Source organism: Leptinotarsa decemlineata, unplaced genomic scaffold (assembly GCF_025532065.1).
Source record: "Leptinotarsa decemlineata unplaced genomic scaffold, Ldec_3_MD MMD2_tig00026330_RagTag_RagTag, whole genome shotgun sequence".
Classification (NCBI taxonomy): Eukaryota; Metazoa; Arthropoda; class Insecta; order Coleoptera; family Chrysomelidae; genus Leptinotarsa; species Leptinotarsa decemlineata.
Genome location: NW_027412690.1, coordinates 4,282,100 through 4,306,179, shown reverse-complemented (window position 1 = coordinate 4,306,179; position 24,080 = coordinate 4,282,100). Strand labels below are relative to the sequence as shown.

The window sequence follows — 24,080 nt, the reverse complement described above, 5'->3', positions numbered from 1 at the left end:
TTAGAAGATTTAGCAATTGTTGTTTTTCAAAAAATGCTAATTTCCATAAATCAAGAACCAGAGCTTCCTTATTTTATAAAAGGTGAAATTTCCTAAGCACATAGCAGCATAGGTAGGGAATGATGTGATACTATGAAGTTTGATTTTGGTAACAGGCAGCAAAGTAGAAAATCCTACCCGGATACTATCAATCTTTATTTAATTGTATTTGTACTTATGTTAGAGTTTGAAAAATTTAATCTATTGAAAACCCTCTCCCAACAGCAGAACAAAAATAGTGTTTATCGCTAATCAAGTTAGTCAGTCATCACAGGCTCCTTCTGATGATGCATGTGTTGTGGTTAGGTTTAGGTTGTTTCAAAAGTTTCTTCCGTTTTTATGAGTCTTCTCCAAACTGTAATGTCTCAGTGAATACTGTACAAGTATGAAACGTGCGTGCGAGCGTTGTCGTGGAGCAGGATCCGACCTTTTCTGTTGAGCAGTGCCGACTGCCGCTGATGCAATTTTCGTAATATTTCGTTAATTTCCTCACAATAGCACTCTGCTGTGATCGTTTGGCTCGGTTGCAGAAAGTTATAGTGATCCACACCAGCCACTGACCATCATACAGAAATTCTGGTACTTTTTGATCGTTTTTTTTGCGTTTGGGAAGTGCCTGAGTGGCTTCTCAGTGTCCAACTCCTGCCTTGAACGTCTCCTGTTGTCGTACCTAGAGGATGCACACAAAAAAGGATCGTTTTGGTTGTCCAAATGCAAAGAAAAACCGACCCGATAACGTGGCAATTCCTGTCGATCGTTCAAATCGTGATCAACCACTTTTCGAGCTTTTTGACTTCTCCAAAACGTTTTAAACCATCAAAAACCACATAGGAGCTGACGCCCAATTCTTCCGCCATTACACACAACGTTTGTGTTGGATCAGTCTCCACTAGGGTCTTCAAATCTTCGTCCTGGATTATTGTAGGTCGACCTCTTCGGCGCCCATCTCCGAGCTCATCTCCTAAAAAGTTAAACATGTTTAACTTTTTCGTCAATTCATATGTTCAATTAATTGTTTTTCACTCATTTTTACTGCCCTGAAGAAGCTTCCCAATAGAAGCGAAAGCTTGGCAAAGTAGAGCTGAGTTTGATTTTTGATTTTTTTACTGAGATATATATATATATATATATATATATATATATATATATATATATATATATATATATATATATTGTTGCCTCCTGAAGAAAGAGTTTTGTTGTATAATTTTTGTTAATAAGTTGATAAATGAATTTAAGTAATGTCAAATGAGTTGTCTTTGAAGGAATTCCAATTTTCGTCTATAAATCTATCTTCAAAATCTATCATATTAGCTCCCTGATGATGACAATAACCATTGTTGAAATATTGGAAATATAATGTTATAAGAGTACACTTGCGCTTCGCTGCTATCCCAAATAACTCCAAGGTATATATATATATATACATATATATATATATATATATATATATATATATATATATATATATATATATATATATATATATATATATATATATATATATATATATATATAAAGCGGTGGGTAGTCTTGACTGACTAGTTAAGGAGAAATACGGAATAATGTTGGGGATACAGTCAAAATCCAGTTTCAACGAATCGTCCCTAGACCTTTCGGAAAGATCTTTCATCTGGATGCCTTCTATCTGGATACCGTTGAGAATAAATTCTACTTGCCAATAAACAATTCCTGTCTGATTCACCTAATATGAAAATCATATCAATCAAATCACTTTTTGATAACAACATTCTGATGAAATTATACCGACAGTTCAACTTCACGATTGACTAAAAATTTCAATATTCATTTGCAGCCAAATATTTTGTTCTGTCATTTGCCAGACTACTTGATTTCCAATAAATATTTCATTCGCTGAAAGGTTGTTTTAGACCGAAAGAATATGGCATAAATTCCGAGATTTTTGAAATTATTGTAACTATTCAAGAACGTCCATTTTGTGGTGTAATTCGCAACTTGTTTATCTAGCAACAGGTAATTTTAGGAATGGGCGATATTTTAAGGAAAGGGTATTTTTTGTATATTCTTATCAGTCGTCAAATGGATTTCGCTTTGAAAAAATGACCATTTTTCGAAAGAAATGCTCATTTAAGAAAAACTATTGAACTTAGCCATAGGGAATACTTAATGAAATTTGTAGAGGTTTCGTTGGTGCTTCTTATGGATCAATAATATACAGGGTGTTCCATTTAATATAAGGAAAATTTTGCAAATTTTCATTTACAATATTTGGCAAGCGGTTTTTCATACCCTGTATATCACAGGTCGATTTCAGATATATCGTTTGAGAGAGTTACCAATGTAGAATATTCGACCAAAAAAAAATTTCAACTGGACTTGGCACCACTTTATAATTTCAAATATTCTGAGTGACGAATATTGGAAAAAAAAACCTGTCATGCTAGATATCTCGAAAACCGTCAATGTTTTCGAAGTGCAGATATACATAAAGTTTATTTTATTTTCTATGAAGAAACCGAAAAAGCGATAAAAAATATAGGTTGCCATTTAAAAAGACACAGTTGGGATCCGCCCAGAAAAAATCGAACACCCTGTGTGACCGCCAATATTTTTATTTTATCGAGCTCGAGCAATAAGGTAATATTATAGAAAATTAGATTCCTATCTGCTTCCTATATAGAGATATGGAACACCGCGCCACTGTTGCAGGACCCTGTATATCATATATATATATATATATATATATATATATATATATATATATATATATATATATATATATATATATATATATATATACAGTGTTAGTGTTATCACACATATATATCACATATATATATATATATATATATATATATATATATATATATATATATATATATATATATATATATATACAGTGTTAGTGTTATCACACTGTATATATATATATATATATATATATATATATATATATATATATATATATATGTATATATATATATATATATATATATATATATATATATATATATGTATATATATATATATATATATATATATATATATATATATATATACTAAAATTACTTTTTCAATCCTTTTCTGCCAGTCTTCATTGGTAATATTAGATACTTCTTATTTAATCAGCTCTATTACTTTCTTATCAAATTTTGTTTGCAGGCATGTTAGGCGTAGGTACCCAATTTTTATTCGGTACTTTGATGAGCTGTCACGAATGATAGGAAGAGTTGTCAAGAACTATTACACTATTCGCATCCAAATTTGGGATCAATGTGTTTTCAAACCATTTCTCGAAAATATCAGCTTCCATTTTCTTATGATAGTCAACAATGCAGTCCTCAAGTTTTTCCTCACATAATTTCAAAGAATTCGGAACTCATCCTTTACTTCCTCCGCAATGCGCAATGATAGTCGCGATCCTTTGTTTGCAGGCATGTTAGGCATACACATTTTCGAACCATCAGTCCACCTTTTCGTAACTGTGTCGTACTCTCTGTATTTTAATATTCAAATGCATACGAATCTTATTCACTGGTATCTCTTTTTTGCATTGTTCACCATCGCTATTGAAATCACTACAATAGAAAAAATCTGCGTTGTTATCACACTCGTTATCAATATTAGTACTTGTCCAAGGACGCCACATTTTCAACAGATAACAAAAATTTTAAATAATTATAACTGCACCAATATTGAATTTCAACACTCAAATCGCGATCAGTTTCTGAACTGAACACGATGGCGATTACCATCCCCGCATTCCCGATTTCTATTCGTCACCGTAACATGACTTCAAATTAAATTTTATGACTCTTCAGCCATTCATAAAACTCGGTTGGTAAAAATTATCCAATTATTGGTTATTTTGGCCATTGAGAGTGCCGCCAACTTAATGAGTGCACAATTTCGTTAACTTTGACTATACCAATGATTAACTGTCCGTTTTGAAGACAGGAATGGTAATCGACTTCTCGAAAGAATCTGGCATCTTTTCCACCAAGAAGATTAGAAAATGTATGAATCTTTTCGATAATGTAGACAGAAATCCCAACAAACCTTTCAAGATGGCGCCAGGTGTGAAGAAAAATGAATTTTTCATTTTGCATTTTGGACATTTACCCCTCTCTTTCGGTTTCTGTTCATTGGATCAATAAGAACATCCCAAATCGAACAAAAAGTAACGAAAAATACAAAAACAAAAAAGAAATCGACTGCAATTAAGGCGAAAATCAATAATTGATGGAATTAGAAAGGAATTATATTGCAACAAAACAGCTGTCGTTAAAATAAAAAACAAATCACTCCTGTTTTCACAGCCACACAAAAAAAGCTCCAAGAGTAGCAACAAGAAAATATACGAAATATCTACACGTTATAGCAAACTAGACTATTATACGTTGTGCTACTGTGCGTGTCATTCGTTTCACGATATACTTACTTTGATTCTCACGAATACCATTTTGCTCGAAACCGCAATTGATCATATAAGGTTTACGAGGTCTGTTGAAAAAATGGGTTGAATGTTAAAATTTTTCGAGCTACATACATTTGATTAGGGATTTTTTTACGTTGATACACTTGTCTTGAACATATGTTTACAGTCTCAGCTGTTTAGCATGTTTAGTTTGTTGGTGTTTTGCGTGTTCGGCAATTTTCTGCTATCGAAAAAAATGGATCGTAGAATTTGCATAAAATTTTTTGTACAAAATGAACTTGAGTTCTCATAAACATTTGAAATGTTGACAGTAGCATATGGTGATAGTAGTTTTGAGTCAGACAAATGTTTACAAGTAGTTAGGTTAGGTCCAAAGTGAGTGGGTCTATTCGACCCTCCACCGCAACCCGCAAGGGTTTATTGCGGCTCACACCTATTCTCACTCGGCCAAACAAACCCAGCTTCTTAACAAAGCCGATTAGTTTATATGGTGAGTGGTATTTCAGATCAGATGGTGAGAGTACGGCTCTGCCGAACTCTAAAGACCTGATACGGTCCCCAGCGGAGCAGGCACTAAGCATATGCTCTGTTAATGAGGTAGTCGGATAGTCAATGCAAGATTCCCGCCTCGATACCCACGAGGCTACCCATATGAGGGTTTTTTGCACGTCAGCTACACCTGACGATGCTTCAGATTCAGCCGTTCAAGGCTTTTTCGCCTCTGGTTTTGGTGAAACCTCACTTGAGCGCAAACGTTTGCTAACCTGCTCATGGGGAGTTAGTTCCCCCACCTTAGACAGATTCGGCGTACGCTGCAGCTCTCGCTCCTGAACTAAATCTACAGGGAGGTCAATTGGAGTCGTAAACTCGACATCCATCTTCTCTGTAGACTTGCTCCTGAACTGAATTTACAGGGAGGACAGTTGGAGTCATAAACTCGACATACATCTCCTCTGTAGACTAGTTCCTGAACTAAATTCACAGGGGGGCCCGTTGGAGCCGTAGACTCGACATCCATCTCCTCTTGAGACTCGCTCATGAAATAAATTCACAGGGAGGTCAGTTGGAGTCGTAAACTCGACAACCATCTCCTCTGTAGACTCGCTCCTGAACTAAATTTACAGGGAGGTCATTTGGAGTCGTAAACTCGACATCCATCTGTAGACTCGCTCCTGGATTAATTCACAGGGAGGTCCGTTGGAGTCGTAAACTCGACATCCATCTCCTCTGTAGACTCGCTCCTGAACTAAATTTACAGGGAGGTCAGTTGGAGTCGTAAACTCGCCATCCATCTCCTCTGTAGACTCGCTCCTGAACTAAATTTACAGGGAGGTCCGTTGGAGTCGTAAACTCGACATCCATCTCCTCTGTAGACTCGCTCCTGAACTAAATTTACAGGGAGGTCAATTGGAGTCGTAAACTCGACATCCATCTCCTCTGTAGAGGAATAAATTTTACAGGAAGATCAGCTGGAGTCGTAAACTCGACATCCATCTTCCCTGTAGACTCGCTCCTGAACTAAATTTACAGGGAGGTCAGTTGGAGTCGTAAACTCGAGATCCATCTCCTCTGTAGACTCGCTTCTGATTTAAGTTTACAGGGAGGTTAGTTGGAGTCGTAAGCTCGACATCCATCTCCTCTATAGACTTAGCGTCAGAAATAATTTTTTGAGTTTACTCTGTTCATAAAAGTCCCACGAGTAGCTAGGGAAAGAAGGTCAATCACAGCAGAGCCCCGCATTATCGTGACAAGGCGATGCTACGACGAGAGGGCACCCGGTATCTCGAAGGTTCCGTAGAGACAGCTGATAGGCTCAGTGTCATTCATCCTCTCGGCACGAAAACACACACCTTAGGATTATGCCATCATTGGGTGCCATTCAGTTAGGGAATAACAGAACCACAAGTGATTCTGTCATTCCCGTATCCAGCGGCGCTACGTGGAAGCAGGCATCCGATGGCCGGTTTGCTCAACCCCCACATCGCAAGCCAATGCACTCGCCGAAAACTGCTTGTACAGTGGTTCAGGCAGTAAAAAATGAATAAGGACAGCCAACCCGCCATCCTCATAAGTGGTACAAGCCCTTCACAGACGACGACGCTCGCCTCGTCCCAATGGAAAGGAATAGCCAAAAACAAAAATTGCACGTCAAGTTCGATCAAATGTCAAGGTTTCGCTCTCTGTTTTTTCCAATTACCGTGGCGTAGTGCATCAGGATTTTTTTCCACATGATTGTACGCTCAAAAAGAAGTGTTATCTTGCATTACGATAATTCATCTGGTCACTTTTCGTTGCTTGTTCATGATTTTTTGACCGGAAACAACACCTTTATCATGCATCAGCCACTGTATTCACTAGATTTGACCCCCATCGACTTTTTTTCTGTTACCAAGATTGAAGAGATCCATGAAAGGATGGTGTTTTGTGACGATTGGGGAGATCAAAATCGAGTCGCTTAGACAGCTCAAGGACATACCAAAAAGTGCATATCACAACTGTTTCGAGTTCATTGAAGGGGACATAATAAAAATTGATGAATAAAGAAATATTTTTTGAGAAAAATTAAAATTCATGTTATTTTTGATGAAGAGATAAATATTCTCCGAAAAATGAAAATCACAAATGCATCAGGTCCACTGAACTGAATTTTTTGTCGTGGCTTTTCGTTTCCTTTGGTATGTCCCAACTCCACATCTGCTACCTATACATCAGAGAGAATACATTTTATGGAGAAGATGAAAGATATGAGTTCAAGTCCAGAAGACATTCCAGTGAGCTTTGACGTTGTGTTTTTGTATATGACGGTTCCAGTCAAAGACATTATACATATAGCGAATTGGTGAAAGTATACCCAGCAGACATCGTATCGATGTATTTCCAGTGGCATGATGTCATTTATGAATAAATATATGACACCACAGTGGGTAGCTTATCAATTTCTGTTGTGGCAAACTTTTTCATTGAAAAATTTGCTTCAAAGCAAGCTGTGAGCTTTCACAACATTATCTCTAACCGTCACTTTTCGAAAAAGTTTTTGTTTGATATTAACGGTGGGTTATATTGTGTCTTTTGTAAGTTGTCATTATATTGGTATCGCTGACTATGCCATGAACCGATAAACTCTCGAAATCCGCCTTCGCGTGTGAACATTGTTATTTTCCCGAGCGATGAATATTCATTGTGGGGAATACTTATCGACGGCAAAAAATATGTAACTCCCAACATTTAAATTAGGCGTCGCTTTTATCGTACAATCTCAAATTTACGAAGGTAATTTAGAAGCCTTTTGTGGAACGGTGCTGATTTTCTAAACAATATCCGTGCGACTATTTTTCACTCGTTTTCCTCGCCATTGTTTCGGAGGTTGGAAACTAAAATTGTCACAATGTAGAAGAATGAAACGCGGTAACTCGTGAACAATAACGCTTATTATGCTAGCTCGGTTCATCAGTGATGAAGGGAAGTTGTGGGGTTCTGAGTTATTCGTGATTCTTAACGGTGTGCAGGACTCGAACTTACATACGCAGGATAGAGTGGAATCAATGGTTTCTACTTGGGATGAGAATATTGAAGATGATATATATTTCCAAAGGTAACATTCTTGAAATTACCTGTGAATAATGTATTCAGATTATATTACAGATAGTCTATCTTCCAAAAGAGATTGACATATTCTGAAGTGTTCATGGAAAAACTGATATCTCTAGGAACAAGAGATATCAGTTTCGAAATGAAGAGTTTCATAAATGAATTGACCTCTACGAATCCATTGAGATGTTCTGTAGTAGTCAGATCCATTGTGGATGAGTGTTCATTAATCAGCAGAATTGATCTTCTGAATAATGGGCCAAGTTCAAAAAATACCGCGAATGAAATAACTTCGGGCATAGAATCAAAAGAGTTTGGGATGCTACTTTGTAAATATTCCAAAGACACTACTACTAACATGTCATGAATAATGATGAGGTATGTAGCACAGTAACATCAGATATGTATAGATTCCGCGTTTTTTGCGAATAGACATCTGTGCATTTAGCACTGGTCTACACGAGATTGATGAATTCTCAATTTACGTTTACTCTGAACTGTGTGACGTTGTTATCATTCTGTTATATAGACGGTATGTAGCAACTATAATTGAAAATCTCAAATTAATCGATATCTGTGCTGATTTTGAGAAACTTAACAATAAGTATATCTTGCATTTGCTCGCATGCGTTGCGGCATAGTGAGATGCCAACTGATAATGCTTTGGAGGATTCATTTCAGCAAACAGAGAAATTCACTTTTAGAAAAGGTATATTCCTGAGAGATACATTGAGTTCTCTTATTTTCTGCACCTCTGCAATCAACAGTGAGTATTCAAATCACTGTTGAAAAAGCTACTGTGTTAGCGAAACGTGTGATATACTTTTCAAATAAAATTTGTGGAGATCAAATCGTGAGGTGTAGTTTATGAAAAGTGTGATTCTCATCTGTTGAGTTTTTTTTTTTCGGCGAGTGGAAAAATCTTCGAAAGACACCTGGTCGCTGTGACCAGATAGTGTCGGATTTTTACCGACTAAAAAACCACTCATGAGTGGCTACTCTGGAACCGCCCACGGGCATCACTTCGGAATAGCAGACTATAGTGATGGTTCAGGGCTCTTCCTTTTTCTTCAGTACTCCATTATTATTCATCCAGTTTTTTTCTTTTCTTTGTCTGGATGGTCTTGGAGAGTTTACTAACGGCTTTCCAGTTTGCTATACGTTTGAGCATCTTCCCTATCATGTTTTCCGGTGTCAATTCTCCTGTCGTCAGTCGTCATTTCTGCGGTTCGTCTCTGTTCTTCCCAACGTATGCATTCAGAGATTGTATCTTCTATCGCAATACTTGCACTCTTCTGTGTCACTCACTCTGAACCTGAACAGATACGCCCATGCCCCGTTAGTACTTGTGTGAGAAAGTAATTCACTTCGCCCCATTTTCTGTTCTTTCATGGTTCTATGTCGCTTATCAGTATTCATGTCCAGTTGGCCATTCCATCGTCTGTCTCCCGAAATTGTTGCCATTTTTTCATAATTTGTAACCTTGCTAACCCTTTTGATACGTTGTTTTGTACCACTGTTCTCTCTTCCGCCAGCAGATCTTGCAGTCATCAGCAGCGCTTTAGTTGATGTTGTTTTATATGCACACACATTTTAATGGCTGCTTTCCGTTGAACACTGAGTAATATATTCCTGTATACCTATTTTTCCAGGGCTCTTTTCCAAATCGTTGCGCCATATAGCATAGAATTCTTCTGCTACCTTCTCGAGGACCCCCAACGTTGGGCATTATCCTGCTTATGGCTTTTCTCGCTTTTTCTGCAATTTTTGTAACATGAGCTCCCATTTTCATATTTCGATCCATGTGGATTCCCAGGTATTTAATGAATTCTTGGCTACGGATATTCGTTTCCTCCAATTCAATTGTAATACTTTTCAGTTTTCTGCCTGCTGCCAGCAGTACTACCTCTGACTTCTGGGGGGCAACCTTGAGTTGTTTCGCTGTCATCCACTCGACTATATCCTTCACAGTTCTATTGGGAGTTCTTACCAGACTTTCTTCATTTTTCCCAACCACCACTACGGCTAGGTCATCTTCGTAGCCTATTAGGTTAACTTCCCTAGGAACCTTCAGATTCAGTACCCCATCATAGTATATGTTCCACAATGTGGGACCAACTACGGAGCCTAGTGAAACACCACAGGTGATGTTCATTTTTCCCTTGTATCCTACTATTAACTTCCTCTCTTCAAAGTAGCTGGCAATCATATTGTATAGGTATGCAGGTACATCTCTTCTTTTGATTTAGATCAAGATCCCTTCCCATAACACATCCTTTTTCCTGCCAGTCCTTTCGTTTGCTTGGTCTGCGATGTTTTGTACCTTCGCCAGTACATCTGTTGTTGACCTACCTTTTCGGAAACCGAACTGATTTTCATTTAGATCTTCTTTATTTTCCATTTCTTTCAAGAGTCTCGCCTCGATCAGATGCTTCGATAAGAACGAGTCTGGCTATCTTCCATTCTTTGGGGAATTGTCATTTTGTTAATAATAGGTTCATTATCCTCAGACATTGTTCCGGGTGTGCCTCAACGACAACTTTGATGACTTCCGCTGGGAGTTTATCCGGACCGGAGCTTTTTTCTCTTTTAGTCTTTTGTTGGTTTCCATGAGTTCATCCATTGTGAACGGTGGTATCTCCTCTGGTGCCGTTGGTAGTCTGTCCCATTTTTTAATATGGTGAGATGGAAACTGCGTGTCAGCATCTGTTAGGTTAGGTCAGGTCCAGGGTGAGTAGGACTATTCGACCCTCCACTGCAACCCGCAAGGGTTTTTTATGGCTCACACCTATTCACACTCGACCAAATGAACCCAGCTTCTTAACGAAGCCGATTAGTTTGTATGGTGAGTGGTCTTTCAGGTCAGATGGTAAGAGTACGGCTCTGCCGAACTCTAAAAACCTGTTTCAGTCCCCAGCGGAGCAGGCACAAAGTATGTATTCTACTGTTCCATCGTTTTCCAAACAGAGGCGACACACACTGTCTTCCCACAGTCCGAGTCTCTGCATATGATGATTCAAGTGACAGTGAAGACCTGTTAGACATCGTAGTTTATCCCTACTGTAGTCCAACAACTGTTTGGTATCAAGCTTCGAAAGGTGAATTAACGCCTTGAAGTGAGCCAATCATGGAAGATTCTGCCAGAAATTCATAAATCTTCTTGCTATCCAGATGTTCAATGTTTAGCGAGGCCTAGGCGATGCCAATGACAGGTTCTGGTCTGATGAAGCTGCTTGCAGCACCCTCCTTTGCAAGGGAGTCAGCAGCCTCGTTGCCTGCCAGTACCTGCCAGTACAGATCCAGACCTGAGACAATCTGTTGAATTTTCTTATCGAGGAGAGTCGTTTTTGGCAATTTGCTACCAATTTAGACGTTGCTCGGTAGGAACCAAGAGCTTCCAAAGCCGATTGACTGTCCGAGAATAGTTTTATTGACTTTTGTATGATGTTGGATTCTTTCAATCTCTCCACACAATTAAATAGCGTAAATTCTCGCTTGAAATATATTGCATAGGTTCCTAGGCAGGTTGATATCTCTGGGTCTGCGACTGAAAATTCCCGCACCAGAATCGAAAGGTGTTTTCGATCCATCTGTGAACCAACAACTAGCTGCTCTTAATATTTCGCTCTCACGGAGGATCCAGTCCTCTCTACTCAGGAATAGTAATTCATAAGGCAGTTCGTAGTTGACAGTTAGAGGCATAAAGTCAGAGGTAATTTCCAGAATGCTCTGATTTTCAGTGACAACCAACAGTCTATTGCATTCTGCATTGAATTGATTTGTGCAGTTGGCAATGTGCACAAGTCTATATGCATTCCAACTAGCCTGTCTCTCCAAAAAAATGTGGAGAGGAGGTAGATCTAGAAGAATCTCCATGGCCGCTGACGGTGTGGTACTGATGACACCATTGATGTCCATACAAGCCTGTCTGTGTAAGCCAGAGAGCTTCGCCTGGGCCGTTTTTGTTAAGCCTTCGGCCACCAGGCAATAGCTCCCTAAGTGATTATTGGTCTAACAATCATCACATAAATCCAATGGATTTGTTTGGGACCTAAACCCCAAGTTTAACGACAAATTCTTCGACATGTCCATAAAGACAGTCTGGCTTTGTGTAAATTTTTTCCAAGTGAGCGTTCCAGGTGAGTTTTTCATCAAGGACAATGCCAAGATATTTCACCTCCATTCCAAATGGAATGACCTTACCATTGAGGGAAAGTGGCGTTAGATCGTCCAATTTCCTTTCTCTTGGTGAAGGGGATTAACACAGTTTTGGCTGGGGTTGACAGACATCTGCTTCCTGAAGCACCAACTGTGAACAACGTCCAACGTGCTTTGGAGGATATTGCAAGCTACCCTTCCCGACGTGGACCTTTCCAAGATGACAAAGTCATCTGAATGAGCTTGCAGATCTACTTTTTTTCTGTTGAGAGCATCAAGCAGACTATCCATCAGGAACGACCACAGAAGGGGAGATAGTACTCCACCTTGAGGGCAGCCCCTGGTGACCCTGAACCTAATGGCTTTGCCTTGAAGAGTCGTAGTTGCAATTCTGTTCAGCAGCATGGCAGAGATCCATTCAGTAATGATCGATTCTATACCTTTCCTAGCCAGAGGCGATCCTATAGATTTGGGTAGTGCATTGTCAAATGCTCCTTCAATATCGAGAAATATTGAAGAAGCATTTGACAGCGCACAACCTAAATCCACCTACCCACCTCATCTATAGACGTTTTTGGTTTTTTTAGCTTCCGTTCATTGAAAAATCCATTTTGTGCCACATATTTGGCTAAGCTAGCCAAAATTTCGTCTGACGGTAATTTTCTGTCAAGATATAGATAAGTGTATATTCTCACTGCTTCTTTTGAATCCCTTCTGGCTTCGCTGTAAATATATATCATATCCAACTTCTCTGTATTTGAAAATTGAACCATTTATCAATTTTTCGAAAAACCAACACAAAAGTGAATATACTTTCGTCAAACCTGACAGGTTTTCTGACATTTCTTTGTAATATGCAATAAAATTGCTCATCAGTATTCAAGTGTGTTATATGGGTAAATTCAGAATTTGATGCAGAATCCAATAACCAATTGAAATATTTGGGTTACCATTTCAAAAAATTGGCAACAGTGTCCCGACGCCCTAACGGATGATGCCTAGTGCTGGATCTCTACGTAAATGAGATATTTCTCTGACATCAAAATCATCTGCTTTCACAGAATATGAATATTCTCTTTCATTTCCCAGATATTTGCCCGCTGAGAAGTTTTATATGGGACACTCTGTATATTATCATTGAAATTTTTTAGTTCATAACCATGTGAACGATAGATTATCACCGTATAAAATAATTTCATTTTTACACAGTTCAACCAAAACATAAGTCTACTCAGAAGGATAGACATCGATAGAAGCTGAAAAAAAACCATTCGAATATATTTAATGTTCTCCTTGAGTATTATCAAATTCCTATAAAAAAAAAAACCTGTCTAGTAGTTTCTCGATACCTCCTTGACATGGTCCAAGAAAACCTCAATGCAGACACTCAACGAAATGGAAATTTCATCAAGCTACGCAGTGTTAGGAAACAACGTCATCACGCCAATAACAGCAGTAGAAAGCGTTTGTGAAGGCGCTTAATTAAAACTAGGATCGACAAATTATGTAAACGGCCGACCGTTTCCACTAATGTATTGCAATGAAAACGAGCGATTTGCAGTGATTTAAAATCGCTCAGTTCATATTATTTTTATGAGACGTTATCAGTCAATGCATTATTTTGATATGGGATATCTGTGAATGATATCTGATTCGATTCCCTTACGAATATTTGGAATACAAACGGAATAGAAGAAAATTATTTTTGTATGTTAATATATTATACAGTGCGGTCCATATGTATGGAATAAATTCATTTTTAGCGTTATTATGTACCATGTGAAAAAAAACCTGAAACAGGTCGATTTTTATTCACAAATTGACAATTTACAGTATGAAAATATTATCCCCCTCCAGCACCCCTTCTGAATTATAAACACTCCCTCGAAAATTTTAAATGGCAGAGGGGGTCGTGTGGCACATTGTTGGAAAGGGATTTTAGTTCTCTGTTCAGCAATATGAAGTTTTTTGAGTTTGGTGCAATCATAAATGAGAAAATTGATTTTTAGGATGTAAAATTTTGATAATGTCTCTAGATATCATAAAACTTCACGTAGAATGAAGATAATAATGTCACATAATATTTAGAATGTATTTTTCAATGTACTTTACAATTAAATTAAATGTTCAAAATGACCACCATTAACTTCTTGACAAAAATCAAGGCGATTTTGGAATTCTCGTACAACATTTTGTATGACTTCGGGGGTTATTTTGTTAATTTCTTCCGTTTCTTTTAAATCAGCAATATTGTTTGGTCTATTATAATATACTTCAGATTTTAAATAACCACATAAGAAGTAATCGAGAGAAGTCAAATCGGGGGATCAAGCCGGCCACTCGATCGTTCCACGTCTTCCAATCCACCTATTGGGAAAAACCTCGTTTAAATAATTTCTAACTGTACGTGCAAAATGCGGTGGAGCTCCGTCTTGTTGGTAGTGAATAGATCAATCTCATTTGGATGATTAATATCAGGAAAATGTATTTGTAATATAGGCACTAAAAAGTTAATGAAAAAATCTAGATAAACCTCACCATCAACAGTGTCCTCAAAAAAATAAGAGCCAATAATTTTATTGTTAATGATACCGGCCCAAACGTTAACTTTTTTAGGATATCGATTGTGAGTCGCACACATTCAGTGAGGATTTTCTCTGCTCCAATATCTGCAGTTCTGTCTGTTAACTGTTCCGTTTAAATGAAACGTCGCTTCATCAGAAAACACTATTTTGTTTATGAACTGCAAATCTGCGTTCATTCTGTCCATCATCAATTCACAGAATTCTTGCCTTCTATCAGGATCATCTTCATTCAACTCCTGAACCAACTGAACTGTGTAAGGGTGGTATTTTTCTTTATGCAAAACTCTCAAAATAGATGATTTAATTACATCATTGTCGGCGGCGAGTTCTCGAGTTGTCTTATGCAGATTTTCCTCAATCTTTAGAAGTAAATCCAACTTTTTTTCATCAGTAAGTTGAACATTTCTACCTGGTTTTCCAATATTTTTTACATGTCCAGTTTCACGAAACTTTTTTTCCAATTTTGCTAACTGTAGACTGCGGCACGTGTTGACTAGGGTATTTATTATTAAAAATTTCACAAACCTCCTTTTGAGTTCTTGTTTTATTACCACAACCCATCATAATCAAAATGTCTATTCTTTGAGTTTTGGACAAATGAGTCATAATTGAATTTAATACGTCCACAAATATTATACTGACGTCTTTTAGTAACTTTGAATATCTAAATGACAGCAGCCTACTAGATTCATATCAAATGTTTATTTGGCTTTTTGTCTAATATTTCAGTATCTTCAAAGATTTTTTCCAGGATTCAAGGTTAGTAAGGAGCGTGTTACAGGGATGGTCTGTTAAATAGATCAGGTTATTGTCAAGAAGTGAATAATCGTGGTTATTTTGAACATTTAATTCAATTGTAAAAATTAATTTTCTCTGTTATGATTGCACCAAACTTAAAAAACTTCATATTTCTGAACAGAGGACTGAAATCCCTTTCCAACAAGGTGCCACACGACTCCCTTTGCTATTTAAAATTTTCGAGGGGGTGCTTATAATTCAGAAGGGGTGCTGGAGGAGGATAATATTTTCATACTGTAAATTGTCAATTCAATAATAAAAATAGACCTGTTTCAGTTTTTTTTCACATAGTACATAATAACGTTGAAAATGAATTTATTCCATACATATGGACCGCACTGTATATCCTAATATCAACAGAGTTTCTGGCTGACTTGCTTAGATGATGTTTTGGTTCTCTTAGCAGATTTTTATTTCTGGTATTGTAGTTATGGAACTCCACCACATGATAGAAACAAGGAGGCAATATTAAACTTAAAAATATACCGTTTCAAGTCGGCTCAAAAATCAAAGAAGGCTCAGGATGTGGACTTTACTCCAGGTCACTAATCCTTAGGATTAAGTGGGGAATGGGAAAAAATACCAGCGTGGTTCAAACAGAACTGGCTGGTATTTCAATCGCCACAAAATAAATAACCTGAAAAGGAATTTCTGGCAAAAACATAACAATATGCACTGATAGTAGAGAAGCCCTATTAGCCTTGAAAGGACAACGTGTTACCTCAGGGCTAGATGATAAAATCATCCTGAGGTGGGTTAAAAGGCACGACAGGAGTAAAGGTAATCGCATTGCCGACTCTTCAGTCAAAGAAGTGGCTAAACTGAAAATTTTAGGACCCAGCGACACCTACGACCTGAATTGCTGAACTAGCCAAACGCCACACACATGCTCAATCCCTAAAGAGATGTAATGGAATCAAAGGATGCAGTTTTGCCAGGTTCACCCTGCATGATCCTGGGAAGCTGACGCCGAAGAAATATCTGGCGATGACCAGGAAAAACCTACGCTTATCAGTAGAATGTCTTTACTAAGGAAACACCTTCATAATATGGGGCTAGTGGACACACCTTTATGCAGGATATGTGAACAAGAAGAGGAAACTGTCAGGCATGTCCTATGCGAGTGCCTGGAGTTATCGTCTATAAGAGAGTGTGTTCGGCGAGTCTTGGCCTACACCTGCCGATATAAAGAAAATGTCTCCTAGTGACTTGTCCAACTTCCTGAAAAGAACAGGATGGACGATAACCTAGGAGAACAACTCTTCGAAGGGATGTACAATGGGTCACATGTGGGTTAAGTGCTGTGGGCCTATACTCACCCTCCCTACTCTACAGATACAGATACCCTTTTAATTTAAACAAGATTCCTTTGGATGATATTTAATCACATAAGCGAGTGAATGTTATTTACGTTCTATCATCGATGACATGGGTGGATGGATTCAACTCATTCCGTGACAAAAAGTCATAATTTTATGAACGAAAGAGAGTTTTTTCTTATGTTATCCAAATTTGGTACTGTCATTAAGGCAAGTGTCTTACGGTAAAACATCCAGGTGTCTACCAGTAAGGATGACAGTGTTCCATGTAGGGGCAATTTCACTTTTTCCAATGAATATATCATGTAGGCATCCTGTGAATGATATCTGATTCGATTGATTATATGAAATGTTTTTCATATAATTCAGCGTTCACATAAAATTATTTGTTTGAAAAGTATTTTTCTTTCGTGTAATTCAATGTTTAAATGAAAATAGCTCTTTCGAAAGGACCTCTTCTTCCAGTTTGTGTTTGAAAGTTACTTCTTTGCATGATCTACACATCTTTGTATAGAGTTAATTTCGGAATTTTATTGCTTCCCTTCTTTCTTTGGATCATTCCCACATTTTTAAAAAAATAGACTAAAGATATACCCTTTCAATTTGTTCAATATGTGATTTTTCATCATATTAAATTATCACATTATGGACCAGAATTTTGCAATGGAGAGGAGTAGGTACACACAAATATCACAAGCAACGCTATTTTATAATGCCCTGCCGATATATTGAAATGAAGGGCTAGTTCAACCCTGGGTGGTCGCTCATTCATCTCATGATCATCTCAATATTCTGATTGTTTGATATCACAGGAAAATAAATTGAATGAATTATCTAAAATATTCTAAATCCTAAAAAATGAATTCGACAACATTCAACCCTTTGGAAAATATCACGTTCTACACCCCCAGAACTTATAAATCGACCGATCCATAAAATGAAACATTTATTCGTTAAGCTGCTATTGATTTTTATGGGGACGGTCCTAAAAACGAGCTACGGCAATTTAATAATTAATTTCATGGAAAAGTTTATTAAAAACTGGAGAACTTTATGTCGAATTTATGCGTTATAACGGAATTTAATGGCTTCCAACAAAAAAACGGAAAAACTGTGACGCAGTTACTACATTTAAAAGCTATTTGAAAATTTCAATAGGCCACATGCAGATATTTTTTATTCACATTTTTCATACGTAGTTGAACATCGTGAGACTCTAATGTATTTTCCTGATTCCTCAAAAGATTGAGATTTGGTATAATGAAATTAATGCATGAATACTATATTTTGAAGTGGAATTGACAGATGAAACTTTCAAGATGGCGACTGGGCGCCATCTGGGGAAAAAAAAATAAATAGAAAGGGGGGTCTTATGACACACCATTTTGAAGCTGCTGACAAATACTTCACAACCCTAGAAAATGAAGTCAATATCTTCAACGAGTGCAAAATGGTGGAACATTTAATAATTTCCTGACGACAAACACATTATTATCGATACTTCTAGAAATATTCCTTTTTATCTGTCATATGGCAATTTCAACAACCCGATGAGGTTTGTTAACTTATTTTTTGTCTATAAAGAATTGGAGTGACACCAACCCTCACGTTTTTAGAGGAACACATACCCAATATCCAGAAAAAAATAACGTTTGAGCAGGAATATTGGGAAACCATATTATAGAACCTCTATTTATTGATCAAAATTCAACAGGAGAACTGTATTTGAATATGCTGTAAACTACTGTTGATCCTCTCATCACTGAAATCGTCAAAGCGAATCCTAATGAATTCGATATGGATATTGTATTCCAACAACATGAAACACCACCACATTACTCCTGGCAAGTGAGAAACTATTTGAATACTACTTTTTCCGGTCGTTGAATTGGTCGTCAAGGTCCTACAGAATGGCTAGCCCGCTTGCCAGATTTAACACCTGTGGACTTTTTTAGGGGGCTTTTTGAAGCAAAAGGTGTACGAAACTGAACCTGCTCCAATTTCGGATATACGACAGAGAATAATAAATATTTGTAGAGATATTAACGTTATTGTGTTCGAAAATGTTCGGCGTGAAATATCGGATAGGCTGTTCATATGTCAAGAAGTTCAAGGCAACTATTTCGAGTATATTCTGAACTGATCTCAACCTTATTACCTGGCGCCCAGTCGCCATCTTGAATGTTTTGTATGTCAATTTCACTTCAGTATAGAGTATTTCATGCATTAATTTCATTATCCCAAGTTTCGATTTTTTGAGTTGACCTGTTCAAAAAATAAAAAGAGGGGGGGACATTATAGAAATGCACTGTATATCTACTTACATACATTTTGATTAATTTATAGAATTGATGAATATTTGGAATGATGAAGAGCTTGCCGAATAAATGGAAGAGTTCGGTATTGATTAAAATGAATGTTTCGATGGGGTTTTTGATTGTATCGAGATTGGAATTGTTTCTTATGCTAACTGGCAGAAAATTGAATAATTTCGGACCATAATAGAAAATACATCTCTGTGTGTGACTTTCATTAAATGCTGGTATATTTATGGATGAATTAGTTACGAATCTTGTTTGTTTTTCTTTCTATGTTGATTGAAGTGTAAAATTATTTGTGTACACCCAAGCTAACATTGTTGGATATTGAGTTCTCTCGTTTTCAGTAATTGCGTTTCCTTTAGTCTAGGATCCCGAATCACTACGTTCATAGCTTAGTTAACCAAACTAAGATTTTTACATACATTTGTGAGTAGAAGAATACATTTACGACGGGGTGCCAGTGAAAATGTGGCCTCAAATATTTTTAATTAAAAAAAAGGGAGTGTGCTTCGAACCACACGACTGAAGTAAAACTTCTTCAGCTCCATCTATATGCATCTATGTACTTACAATGTACTTACAGATAAATTTCCAGCTAGGTCAGGTGTACCACAAGGATCTAGGTCTACTTCTGTTCATAATTTTCATCAGTGATTTACCGTCAGTTCTGAAATATATAGATTGTCTTCTTTTTGCTGATGATTTTAAACTCTTCAAGTCAGTCCAAACGGTCCGAGACTGCACATATCAGCAAAAGGATATAAATAACAATTCAGATTGGAGTTTGAAGAATAAATGAAAGAGTTTCACAGAATCTGCTTCAGAACCATTTCTCAAGCTGCAATCGATCCTTCCAAGTGATGAATGGTTTCGTAGAGGGATTGACCCGGCTCTTACTACATGAAGTATCTTAGTAGCTTGATTTTTTTTTTCAATTAAAAATATTGACGGCCACTTTTTGACTGGCAACCTGTCATAAACGTATTTTCCTATTCATAAATGTATGTAAAAATTTTAGTTTCATTTACTGCGCTATGAACGTAGTGATTTTGCGGCAGGATCCTGTACTACTTATACAGACATTCGGTATAATACAGTTTAGGGGTTTTGAATGATATTTTCAAGATTGTTTTTTGAGATAGTTGGAGGATATTGAGGGAATTGTTAAAAGTACCACCCCAGGCAGCAATATAATATCTTATTACAAATTCTGCTGGAGACTGGTATGTGGTGATCAAATTTTTATACTCCAGAGTATTTCTCAATTCCTGAAATTTCTTAGTTAAGTCTGAGCCGTTTTACAACATAGTTCATGTGGTCTTCCCATCTCATTTGCCGATCCAAAATAACTCCCAGATACTTAGATACTTAATCATTCTCGTTCTTTCTAAAACAGCACAATTGCAGTTTGTTGTATTAGTACAGTCTCTGTCACGTATATGGATTATGTTATTTCCAGGTTGATCGTTCTGCAATAGGGTGAATGTAATAAGTTTAGTTTTTTTCACAATCAGACTCAGAATGTTGTAATCAAGCCATATCTAGATATATTTCATTCTCTTTTCTGATTTTTCAGATCCCTCCTTCCAACTACTACCTATGAATATGAGTCCTGTATCGTCCGCGTATGATATGAGATGACCCTCAAAATCACTGGTTGAAGAGATACTATAAATGTAAACAAAAAATAGTATGGGTCTCAAAACTGTTTCCTGTGGTACTCCTGTTTTAACTTCTATTGCTTGGGAAAAATGCAACATGTGGACGTTGATTGTTCAACGTTTCCATTGATATTTCTAGAAGATCCAACAATATTGAATCGACAAAACAAAAAGCTTCCATAGAACAAAATGGTCACATGTCACTCAGAGTGTTTCATTTCCTACCTATAAGTCTGATATTATATGGAAACAAAAAATGTCTCCTTTGGAAAAGTCAATTAGATTTCTTGCTCATCCAAAGATCAAATTTTCTATTTGAATAATAAAAGTGGTTTAATAGTTAAACGAAGGTGGTAGTAAAGTTGTATTTATTGAATGCTGAATCTTTAATTCTCATCGCAGAAAGTGTACAGATAGCCGTCCTTGTTTGCTACTTCTTCTGTAAAAAATTTCTGTTTTCAAGCAAATTGTAATGTAAGTCACCGGTATGTGCTTGATTTGGTGAATAAGTTTTACGAAACTGGTTCAGTGATGAATAAAAAAGAAATAACCCCAGAGTACTAAATAAAGCAGCTCAAATTGAAGTTTTGAGAACATTCGCTGCTGAGTCCACGAGCTTCTTACGGTCAGTATCAGAACAGATGGAAATGTCACGCGAGACTCTAAGAAAAGCATTGAAAATGCATGCTAGAAACTCAAAAAGGTAATGAACTTTTGCAGGAGGATCTGTTACATTTCCAGCAGGACGATGCTCCACCTCATTATTTTCTTCCCATTCGACAGTGGTTGAACAAGAAATTTCCGGCAGAAAAGAAGCAGTTGAATGGCCTCCGAAATCACCGGATTCAACATCCTTAGATTTCTTTTTTTGGAGGCTTTCCGAATCAGTTGTTTATAAAAACACAACCTTCTGATATTGAAGAAGTTGAAATCGAATACAGTACCATGCCAGTCAATTCTTAGTGAAGTTTTTTTGTAATTTTACAGAGTTCCAAAACAAACTTTATTACTGTTTAGAGGAGATTGGACGATAAGCGTGAATCGATTTCATATTTGAAATGTCTTTCTCGCAAATTGAATTTTATTTTGTAAAAAGACAATAACCAACAAATGAAACATGCCGCGCGTATTTTATTCATTTCTGTCATTCAAGGGTTGGAACGATGCCATCTGCTCTTTAAACGATTTTTATTAAAAGAGGTGATACAATAATGCATCTCAGAACAGGCAAATTCTAATTACACGTGTAAGTTTAGAACACGATTCTGGGTACCATTGGAAACAGAATTCAACGCCAATCAAAATGATGTGCGACTTGACCCCTCTTCCCATTTTGAATTCTAAGAGTGACATCTACCCCTGCTAGAGGGTTGAACCACGAGGGCTACAAATAGTCCTCGGGAGTGTCCTTCATGATAGTAGAATTGGCCTGTTTTTTCGATTCCTCATATTGTTTACTGAAAGGAAGATATAAAGGGTGGGAAGTTTTCTAGTTGACACTCTGTGTGAATTTCAATCTCCATACTTATAACCGCTTTTAGTTCAGAACTCAGGCAATGTTACCACCTGTTTCATCAGTCCCGGCATATACACAGATCCCACTCATTCTAAGTATAATTCTACACCTAACCGTAACATGAGTAAATAAACAATATGAACTTTGAATCGGTGTCAGCATTCTGATTATGATTTATTTGTAGTACTACTGCAGCAGACTGCTCAGAAGAATTCCCAGATCTATGAAAATAGAAATTTTAAATAATTGGTATGTTATAATCTACAATTTAAAATTGGAAAAACGGGTTTCTTCATGTACAGATCGTCTCGCAAAAGGTATAAAATGAAAAGTGGCAAAATTGATAAATGAACCCGCTATTTAAAAAAAATTAAAAATTTTTCAATTTCGTTTAGCTTACATGAATCTTTTCTTGTCTACCAGACAGTTAACGTTAATATTTTCACAGAAAATGTTTCTACTATGACGTTAAATTTTCTGAATAACTCAGATGGACATAAATACGTTATGATGATAAGAAGGATTTCATTGGCATTTTAGCTGAAAGTAACTCACCCTTAACGCCTACCCGCTTCGTATTTCATGGACAATGACGCCAGCCAACTCCATATTTCCAGGGCAAAGGACTAGGGTTGTTGATAATTGAGGCAAAGTAGTTTGGAAAAGGTACGCCTGATGGAATTGTTGTGTTTGTTTTGAAATATTATTCAGGAGAATTTAATTATTCTGGAATCTCGTGTAATCCTTTGAGCTGAGAAGAAATTAATAACGCTGAAAACTCTTTTCATTCCACTCTTTCGTGAAAATACAGAATGGCGAGTTACGAACCAAAGCAAAAAATGAAAAAAGTCAATGTTGAATGTAAGGCACTGAACGCTTGTTTAACTATACATGGGTTTTCACTATAGTGTAGCTAACAGAATATCATAACGTTTGATCTTAACGTCACTGGTGATAATCTACTTATACATTCGAAGAATGTAAACTTCCACGGCCGGAGATAGATATTTTCTGGGTTTCTTGGCCATGGTCTGTAGGGTTTTATGCATGACGTTTCGTTTACTACTGCGGTATACATTATCAAAGGCGGTCGCAGTGTTCGAGTTGGTACTCCCGTTGTTCCCAACATATCAACTACGTTGCTGGTGTTTTCTCAATTGGATTACCTGACTTTGTTTTTTTTACCTCCAAAGACAGGTGGCCAGATTTCAATGATATTTGGTGCCTTTCCTTTTCTATTGAAATCATTCTGGTTTTGAATTTCTGTTGCCTCTGTATATACTCTTGGATAGTACCCCCAGCCTAACTGGGGTTACTTTTGACGTTCTCTCTGGGTCGTATGGCCTGCTCAAATTCCTCTTCGCTGAACCCATTCCTTTTGAAGGCATTCTTCAGGAAGACTTTCAGGTTCACAGATACATCGTGCTCCCTAAATCAACGTTCTGATTACCCCTCACTTTTCTTGAGACTGGTGGTTAGAGTTTTTGTTCAGGTACATGTCTGTGTGTGTTGGTTTCCTTTACCCTCTGTGGCCCAATGTACCATCTTCTTGTCTGTTCACAAGAACATCGAAGAAGGCTATAGTCACTTGGGTTTCTCTTTCCATTGTGAATTGGATTGTTGGTTTGAGAGAATTCAGATCTAATAGAAAATTTTAATTCATAAATGTGTGATT

The 24,080-nt window shown here is 37.1% G+C and overlaps 1 protein-coding gene across 6 annotated transcripts in view; it reads left to right on the top strand.

Annotated features, from left to right (window-relative positions):
- The window catches only part of rdgA (retinal degeneration A), a 381,505-nt gene that overhangs the window by 119,891 nt on the left and 237,534 nt on the right, over positions 1-24,080 (top strand). The gene's annotated exons all lie outside the window — the stretch shown is intronic.